This window comes from Myotis yumanensis, unplaced genomic scaffold, assembly GCF_028538775.1.
Source record: "Myotis yumanensis isolate MYYU_CA2020_CCGP unplaced genomic scaffold, mMyoYum1.0.hap1 SCAF_6, whole genome shotgun sequence".
Taxonomy (NCBI): domain Eukaryota; kingdom Metazoa; phylum Chordata; class Mammalia; order Chiroptera; family Vespertilionidae; genus Myotis; species Myotis yumanensis.
In genome coordinates, this window is record NW_027223757.1 from 4,203,421 (window position 1) to 4,213,605 (window position 10,185).

The window sequence follows — 10,185 nt, forward strand, 5'->3', positions numbered from 1 at the left end:
CAGGTGCCCAGGGCACAGCTCTGGCCCAGCTGCCACCACTCAGCAGTGGGAGCCCCCAAGTCCCGTCTCAGCCGCAGCCTCCATCCTCCCCTCAGGTGGTGGACAGCCGTGGGGGCTGTTTCAGCCTCAGAACCGCCCTCCCCCAGCAGGCAGGGGGACAAGACTGTGGCTCAGATATCACAAACCGGGAGCCTGAAAGCTAAATTCTAAGTTGTTTCGGACCCCACTCAGTTTGTTTGCTTTCACTACCTGCCGACACTTTAAAACATCTCGAATTTTCACACGAAAACCTCACTTTCTATTTTCTAGTTTAAAAGCAGGTGCTCCGCCCGGCAGGTGTGGCTCAGTGGTGGAGCATCAACCTATGACCCAGGAGGTCATGGCACGATTTGAAGTCAGGGCACAGGCCTGGGTTTCGGCCGGGGTTCCCGGTGGGGAGCCTGCAGGAGACGGCTGCTGGAAGTTTCTCTCTCTCCCTCTCCCTTCCTTTCTGAACAGAGTGCCCTCTCTGGAACATTCCTGGTGCTGAGGCCGGGGTGGGAGTCAGGAGGAGGCTCAGGCACCTGTTGTGGACGGAGGAGCAGATACGGTGAGAAAAACCTCACAATGGCATTAGCGAGCACTCGTGCAAAACTTCGTAAGAGAGACTCTGTGAGGCACTTAGAAGTATTTCACCTTCTCCCATAGGAGGGAGGTGCGAGATTAGCCCATTTCACAGGGAGGCACCCGCGGGGGAGCCAGCTCTGCGACTCTCCCGGGTTCCTCGAAGGGGGCGCTGAGATCTGAGCCCAGGTCATGTGACTTCGAAGCCAGGAGTCAGGGAATGCCAACCGACGAGAAAAGGACAGAGACGGAGGAACTGGAAGCCAGAGAGATGCAAGGGAAAGAGCGGAGTTTAACGAAGGGAGCGAGCCCAGCAGAGCAGCGGAGCCGGAGCCATCGGGAGCCCTGGCTGGAGAGGCCCTGGGATCAGCCAGGAGGGCGAGCACCAGGCAGAAGGAGGCGAACAGGTGGTGAGGGGTAGCAGGCAGCAAACACCTTCTCCAAGGAGCTGAGCCGGACAGTGAAGATCAGCATTCACAACTCCTACCACGTGCAGTGGCTGTTCGGCCACCGTCAGAAGAGAGCGGAAGGCCTGGGAGCCTCGTGCAAAGGCCACCTGCCGCCGTGAGCAGCGGCTTCCTGAGGCCGCACCATGCCCCCACCTTGCCCCAGTCTCCTGGGCAGCACCTGTGGCTACGCCAACACCTGCCTGATCCACCGTCGAAGTCCCTTTCCTGCCGGCCAGTTGCTGGAAGTCGCTCCCCGAGTGTGATCTGGTCGCAGGCGGCAGCTCTCCACCGTGTCCTGCCATCCATCGCTCAGCTGCGCCAAGGTGCAGGCACCGACCTGAATGGCGAAGGGTAGAGACAGGCTGAGGTTTTCCCGAGGGGTTAAAGATGCAAGAAACTCAACCATCAGAAGCCACGATGAGGATGAGTTACTGTCTTCCATCCTTACGGTCTCTTCTCAGGGAACCCACAGAGCCGGAGAGATAGAGGAGACAAGGGAGTGAAGAAAAATCTAGGGCAACAAGGAGTGGGGAACCTCACGAGCTCCTGCATGCAAACGAGGCCCCTTCCTTCCTCCAACACTTTGAACGGGATCCTAAAGCCAATCTTTTCTTTTTCATTCAAAGCAAATGTCCACAGTCTCTCGTTTTGTAGAACAATTATGAATAGAATTGAAAATGCACCTCCGAAAATATTTTACCAACCGAAGTCATCAAAAATCTAGAGACGTAACAGTGACTCAAATGGGCTTCCCTCCTTCTTTTTCTAAACATTTGTCGATGTCTGCTTCGAACTGAGCCAGAGAAGGGATTAAACACAAGGAGGAGGGAGGGGTTGCTCAGAACAGTCAGTGAGAACTGGGAAGTGGGTGGTGGAGAGGGGACAGCCCCTTCTCCCCTCCCTCTCCCCCTCCCCTGCCTGGGGACCCCCACATCTCAGCAGCTACCCTTTTCCCGCCTGCAAAGGCCCCTGCCAAGTCCAAGGTTGCTCTGGAAGGTCAGCTACCATGCGGGTGGGTCAAACTCCCCCAAGGTCCCTGGGTTCAATGGCTGCTAAGTCTTTTTAGATGTTAATTTTATGATTCACCCACAGGCTTTCAAAAGAAAGAGGCTTTCAAGAAATGAAAGAATTAAATGGTTTTAAAGCCTGGCCGGCCGATTCGGATCAGTCTCTGGAAAGGTACAGAAGCACGCTGCCGAACTGGTTTGGCCTGGAACTGAAACCCGCGGAGAAAGTGTTTGCAATTCAGGGAGGCGTCCCTTCCGGAGGGGACTCAGCCGGGGCCTGGCCCGGGGCCCAGGGAGGGTCATGCGTCTCCCGAGATTGCGTCCCTGCCCTCGGGCCAGCGTCGCAGGCGACTGGAAGGAATCACCACACGAAAACCCCTGCTTTCAAACATTGGAGATTCACATCAAAGCAGTAAAAGTTTCCTACGAAGGGATTTACAGGATTGAGTTTCAACGCAGAACTATTTTTAACCAGTCTTGTCCCAGCCTCGGAGTTTTGGACGACACTCACACTTAACTTTACTGTGGAATTTTCTTTCCATTCCCAAGATTTCCGTGTTTGCTTGGTGAAGGGACTAACAGAAGCACAGAGGAGTCCCACAGGAATCTCTAAACTGCTGAGATGGAGGGAAAGTGCAGAGGAGGGAGGTCTCAGGGGACAAGGGAAAGGTTAGGGTGTCAACTCCATCTCGGCAACAATGTGTGCCCCCCCCCCCCCCCCCCTGAAGCTGGCCAATCCACAAAGGCTGAAAGGAACTCAAGTAGCTTCTCTTTTTTCTTTCTTTTAATTTTATTTATTTATTTATCCTACTGGGGATCCAGCCCGCAACCCAGGCATGTGGCCCTAACCAGAATCAAACCTGGGACAGAAACTATCCACTGAGCCAAACCAGCTAGGGCTCTCTTTTTTTAATTATTTTTTTTTATTTTAAACACATACAAAGGCATAAAAAGTAATACGATCCACAGTTTAAGAACTCCCAGTTTAAGAACTAAAACATTACAAAAATAGTTCCCCGTGTAACCCTAACCCTAATCTCCCTCTTTCTTCAAGAAGCCACTCCTATCTGGGATTTCCATAGACTTCTTGTACGAACTGTGTATATATTTCTAAACACTAGGTATTATTTTCTACATTTCGAAGCTTTATATGAATGTTGTTAGAAAACAAAATTCAACTGAGAACATTTGACGATCTCATCGGCTTTATTAAGAGGTTCGCGGAAAGGGTAGCATCCTACCCAGCAACTAGAAGGGCCCTGGAGGGGTTGTACAAACTGGGAGGGTTTACGAGAAGGGGGGGGGCGGGGGGCGGGGCACGGGCGCTGTTAGCAAAAGAAAGGAAAGGATCATTTCTGGGCCGATTGGGGGAAGCCAAGGGGACAGGCTTTTATGATGCAGATTGCCTCTTGTTTACAGCGGGGAGGGAGAAGGCCTCTGTGACAGGTTACCTTACTGGTGCTGGACCAGAAAATCCCAGACGGGTTGATTGTGTTTCTGGGGGAGGTTGAAACTGCCATCAGACCAGGTATTCAATCTAGGTTTGTTATCGTGGGCTTTTAGCAGGAATGACGGCCATTTTGGGCCTGTGGTTATGTGTGTGTGTTTTTCCCCATAATTCCTGCCTCTTGATCAGATGCTCCCAGTTTAGCTGAGAGATGTGATAAAAACCCAAGGCATTAGTGTCACTCTCAGCCGCTCTGCAGTTTGTGGGTCCTCGGTGTGGCATGGCAGTTTTACTCAATCTGTTGTTAACGAAAAAAAAAAAAACACATTGAAACCTGTAAAGAATTTTTGTGAGTTTATTTGAGCCGAATTGTGGACATATGCCGGGAAGCAGAAGCTCAAGGAATTGAGATAGTGCTCAGGAGAATGGCGGGTTACATTTGTATTTATACATTTGCTGTCAAAGGAGGGACGTAGGTGGGTTACATTAAATTCATTGGTGATAGATTAAGGAGGAGGGATAAGCAAAGCAGGGAAACCCCTGGGATTGGATAAAAAGTAAAATGATGGACACATGCTTAGGTGGGGGCAGGGACAATTAACATGATGATGAAGGAATTTGTGGTCTCTGTCCTGGTGCCCAGCACTTTTGGTTGTGCCCCAGGGGCTCCAGAGAAAGGGAAGTTACACGTTACCCAGACATTTCAAGGGTCTGTTATCATAGATGCAAAAAGACAGCTAGGCTCAGTTCAGGTAAAGGTTGACCTTGTCAATGAAGATACTGGCCTAGGACGTAATTGCCCACCATAACTGCTTTTAAAGTTTAATTTCAGACCATCCTTTGTGGTGACTTTAGGTCTCTGAGTTTGCAAGACCACCGTGCATGCCTCCCCTGAGCCTGTCAGGTCAGCATGTGGCCCCTTTCGTCCACACTGTGATATTTATTGGTCACAGTTCTCTTATCAGTGGGGAGCTGACCATGTCCCCACCAGTTGCCGGTTGCAGGGGGAAGTGGGCTTCTTGCAGTGTCACGAGGAAAGGAATTTTCTGAGACTTGCACGGGAGAAGGAATGGCATTTATTTGCGTGAAATCAAACCCCTAAGTTTCCAAGCCTCCGTGTCCCTCCATCCCGCCAAAGAAAAGGTCCAGCTGTGCCTTCAGCAGAGCGGGGTGTAAAGCCACTGCCCAGAGTTCTGCTCTGCGTTTGCACAGCCCCGTCCAACAGCAGGCCGCTTGGCTCGTGTTCCCAGGAGCAGTCCACTGTGTGCGGCTTCTAGGGCCACATGGCTGTGCAGGAAGCATGGGCGAGTGCAAGGAAGCAGAGCCCACGGAACGAAGAGAACGGCCAATTCAGGGTTATGAACCTGGAACGGTTACTGTTGTTAACTAGCTAGTTAATATTAATACTAGGAAGGGAGCAGAAGGGAGGACAAACATTATAGGCATGATCATCTGGGCAGCTTCACCAGGAAGCTGTAACTGTACACTCCCCAGGGAGCCACCGGCCCATTCCCCGCAAATCACTGGGGGAAGAGGGCCAACGAAGGGGGAAATGGGCACATGCGCAGGAAGTCAGGGTGATGTAGGGAAGGTGCTTGTCAGTCTGACCTGGGGACAAAGATCATTGGCTAGAGGGGTGGAGCCAGCTCAAGCCTCCAAAAAAAATCAATCTCTCTCTCTCTCTCTCTCTCTCTCTCTCTCTCTCGTTCCTTTTGCTTCACTCCTGCTTCCTTGCACTTCCCTGTGCTCCCCCTATAGCCATGCGGCCCTAGCAGCCACATGGCCCATGGCCATGCAGGCCCCACACGCAAAGGACTGCAGCTGGGAACACAGCCCAGCTAGCCAGGTGCTGGACTGGTCTGAGTTTCAATATGGGAGAGAGGCTCTGAACAGCAGCTTAAACCCTAGCTCTGCTGACAGCAAAATGGGACTTTCTCCTGGCAGAACGGAGGGAGATGGTTAATTCCACAGACATAAAGCTTTCCATGATGCCTCCTTCTCCATGGGAGCCTCAGGAAATCCTTTTCCTCCTGGCACCCCAAGGAGCCCACTTCTACCAGCAACAGGTGGGGACCCAAGAGTTCCCTACCATTAACAGAAGAGACCACAAGGGATGAACAAATGGTTATAGACCAATAGACACTGGTCTACCAGTGACAATCCTGTGATCTCGTGTGGAGTGAAAACACATTTTCTAAGTTTTTTTGCCTTGGTGAGGGGATCAGCCTGATGGTAGGGGAGGCTTTAATCTATCTGGAGCACAAGCATACTGCTGCAGGAACATACTGATAACTCACACTAAGGGCCAGTTGAATGAGTCCAGCTTAAATGCACGCTGGTGGATGAAGGCATACAAAAAGGAAAACGTGGAATTTGCCAGAGAACCTTAAAGAACAAACCGGCCATCTTGGGTTTCCTACACCCCAACTGTTCGTTCAAATGACAGCCATTGTTCACCCATCTTAGAGTCTCTGATTAAGAGCGGACTGCTGCCGTGTTATAAGCACAAACCAAAGGATGGCAATGAGGGGCCATTTTTTGCAGAATGGACTTTGTCCACATGCCACAACCTGATACTCAGCATCAGTCCTGATAGTGTGTGCCTCAATTTTGATGACAGACATCTTATGCCAGGACATCTCAGACTTCCAGGAATTTCACATAAAAAAATGTATGGAACATTTATAACACACAAATATAACATAAAGAAGGCGCGGTGTTACTTCTCAACTGACTATGCTTCCCATGTCATTTAACGTATCCAACAACCTACTTCGTTCAACATCTCCCTTTTTACAAGAAGAGACAGCAATTCTTGGATATTTTCCAGGTGTCCTCTCGGAATTCTAAGAAGGACGCAGGGGCAATGGCTCTTGACTGGAAAGAAACTGTAGGGAAGCTTCTATGGTGCTGGGAGTGTTTTTTATCTTGAGCTGTGATGTACTCATATAAGTTCCCACAAACGTGAAACTTTATTGAGTTGTGCATGTAAGACAAATTTTCTTTATGCACTTTATTATATGTATGTTAAACCTCAAAAAGTAAAATCTTCCCCCCAATGTGTTCCATTTCCTGTCCCCAAATGCCACTGCCCATGCAAACCAGGTTCCTCATTCCAAACCTTGAGATGTAATCAATACCTTTGTGATTTTTTGCCTATATAACCCTGGAGCTGTGACCATCTTGTTACTATGAGATTTGGGGAATGGCCCCTCATAGTCCCAGATTGCAATAAATGTGACTCTTTAATTCGACTTCTTGAGGCGTCCTTCTGTGATTCGCGGGATACATTACAACAAAGGCAGAGAGAAGAAGGATGTGCCCTAGGAGAGGAGTGGGAAGGGAGAGAGGTCTGGAGCACAGACACTGGAAAGATCTAGTTCAAGGTAGAAAGGAGGGGAGTGAAGGAGGGTGGGGCCGAGGGGGGAGGAAGGGTAAATCATAAATGCTGTATGCTAAAATATGATAGGGTTATGGGTGATTTTTATTTTTTGCTTGTCTGTATTTTCTACATTTTTCAACAAATGTGTATTATTTTTGCAATAAGAAAAAGGATGTTTTTTGTGCTTTACGTCAACGACATGCCATAGGAGGACGTGCCCAGTGTGAACAGTCCCAACAGATCCTGTTCAATTGTCATCATAAGTCAATGCGCCATGTCAAGGTGATCTTGGTTCAACCCACCCTGGTCTATGCTCATCTCGGGTAATTTGTCACCTTTAGGATTGAGCAAGAAACATGATTTTGTTGGGAGTTTCTTTTCTTGATAACAAATTACTAAAGCCCTGGCACACAGAGCTTCAAGATACCTGCAGCAAAATTCAATAAAACCGAGAGGAGACATGGATAAATCCATAGTTACAGGCACAAAGTTCAGCACTCCTCTCTCAGCAATCAACAGAACAAAAAGCAAATCAGCCAGGAGACAGAACTGAAAACACCACCGACCAACCAACTCAACTGATTTTCTACTACATTCTTCCCGAGGAACATTCACCAAAGTGGAACGTATCCAGGATCCTAAAACAAACCTTGATACATTTTTTAAAAATTGAAATGATTCAAAATACGTTCTATGACCACAATGGAGATCAGGAATCAATAAGAAAAAGGTAACTGGAAAATCTTCACACTTAAAAATTAATCAACAGACCTTCTGGTTTCAGCTCTTCTGGGGGCCCCGCACTTCTATGGGTTTATCTCCAGGAGCCCCACCGTGGTTTCAGGCCGGGAAGGGAAAATTAACCATTTCTACAACACCCAGTGTGGTTGCCGTAACAAAGGCTCACTCTCTTTACAGAGTCTTATCTGATTTGGAGGAACGGCATTTAGTCAACTCCAGCCCCATGAACCTTCATGTCTCTTGTAAGGAGATTAAAAAAAGAAAAGAAAAGAAAAGGCTAAGAACTGCTTCTGAAGGTCACAGCACAAGGACTCAGGTCTACTAAAAAAAAAAAAAAAAAGTGATTTCATTATATGATCAGAGAACACCTCCCTTTCCCTACACCTTACCCCCACATCAACAGGGCTCCAGTATATAACAACAGGGATTCTGACTGAGAGAGCTAGCTGCAAAGCAGACTCTATGTAAAGAGTCTTTAGGAAAACCCAAAGACAACAGGGATGCATCAAAAAACAAGGAAACTAGAAGAAGCCTCCAGCTATAGCAAACAATAATCACAGGCCAACTCCTGGTCCAATTACCATAAAACTTCACCCTAAAAGCCTAATCACCCCAGTTCCTATTGCCTGACCCATCATGTCTGGCGTTCAACAAAAAATTATGATGTATGTTTAAAGGCAAGAAGAAAATACAGTCTGAAGAGACAAAGCAAGCATCAGAACCTGACAGGTATGATACAGAGTTTGGAATAATCAGGGAATTCACAATAACTATGATATATTAATGAAAAAGTAGACATGCAAGATGCACAGTAAAACTATGATGAAATACCGCCACCAGCTATTAGAACCCTAAAATAGAAACAGTGATAATAACGTGTCGGTGAGGGTACAGAGCACCCGGAACTCCCACACATTGCTGATGGGAACACAAACAGACTGGCATATTTGTATAAAGTTAAACATACATACACAAATGATCTAGTAACCCTCTCCTGGGTACTTAATCCGGAGAAATGAAAACATATGTTTACACAAAAACCTGTACACAGATGTTTATAGCAGCGCAAGTGATGGTTGTCAAAAAGTGTCAACAACCCAAATTTCCTTCAACAAGTGAATAAACAGTGGTGCATCCATATGATAGACGAGCACAGAGTGATAAAAAGGAATGGCTATTGATACATGCAACAACATGGATGAATCTCACACTCAGAAGACTACCCACACTATATGATTCCATTTATATGACATGTTGGTAAAGGCAACACTGTAGCAACAAAGAACAGATTCGTGATTCTCCAGACGTGACAGATGGGGAAAGGCTATGACTACAAAGGTCAGCACAAGGCAATTTGGGGAAGGGACAGAACTGTTCTGGATCCTGATTACGGTGGTGGTTACATTATTTATACATGCGTCAAATCTCATAGACTGTACTTTTAAAAAACTCACTGTTCTTGTATGTTTATTTTTAAAACAAAATGAAATGAAGACATCATAAGAAACTGAAGAGGCAAGGCACAGACTAGGTTACCGTGGTCAGCAAACTGCGGCTCGCGAGCCACATGCGGCTCTTTGGCCCCTTGAGTGTGGCTCTTCCTAAGCCTTAGGAGTACCCTAATTAAGTTAATAGCAATGTACCTACCTATATAGTTTAAGTTTAAAAAACATGGCTCTCAAAAGAAATTTCAATCGTTGTACTGTTGATATTTGGCTCTGTTGACTAATGAGTTTGCCGACCACTGGACTAAGAGGATATATTCATGATGCCCAACAAAGATTCATATCCAGAAAATATAAAGCATTCCTAGAAATCATAGAAAATAGATAGATGAGCCCATTAAAAAACCAGATTACTTGAATAATCATTTCACAAAAAGTTAACCAAATGGCTAATTAGTTATTAAAGGAGTCAACATTATTATTCATTAGGGGAATACAAACGAAAAGCACTTGGAAATATTGCTACACTTACCAAGAATTGAAGACTGCTAATGCCAACTATTGGCAAGGAAGGATGTGAAGAAACTTACTTTCATAAATTGATTCAACCTTTTGGGGGAGCTGATATACAGTGTCTATTAAAATAAAACATGCATCTATTCTTTGGCACAGCAATTCTGCTCGTAGGTATATATCCAACAGAATTGAGTACATTTATTCACCAAAAGACTATATTAATGTTCATAGCCAAAAACTAAAAAACAACCAAAATGCTCATCAATGGTAGAACGGACAAATGAACTGTAGTATATTCATACAACAGAATACTACCCATCAATAAACAAACTACTGACATAAGCAATGCCATGGATGAACCTTACAGACATGTTGGGTGAAAGAATCCACAGAAAATAGCAACCACTTGATAGCGAACAGGCAACCTTGCTATACAGTAGGAGTCAGACAGTGGTTACCTCTGGGGGCCAAGTTTGAAGGGGGAAGGAGCAGGTGGAACCCTGGGGTTAGAGAAATGTCTTATATCTTGATCTGGGAGCTGATTACCAGTACATGTGTATATATACATAAAAGTTCACCCAGCTACCCTCTTTTA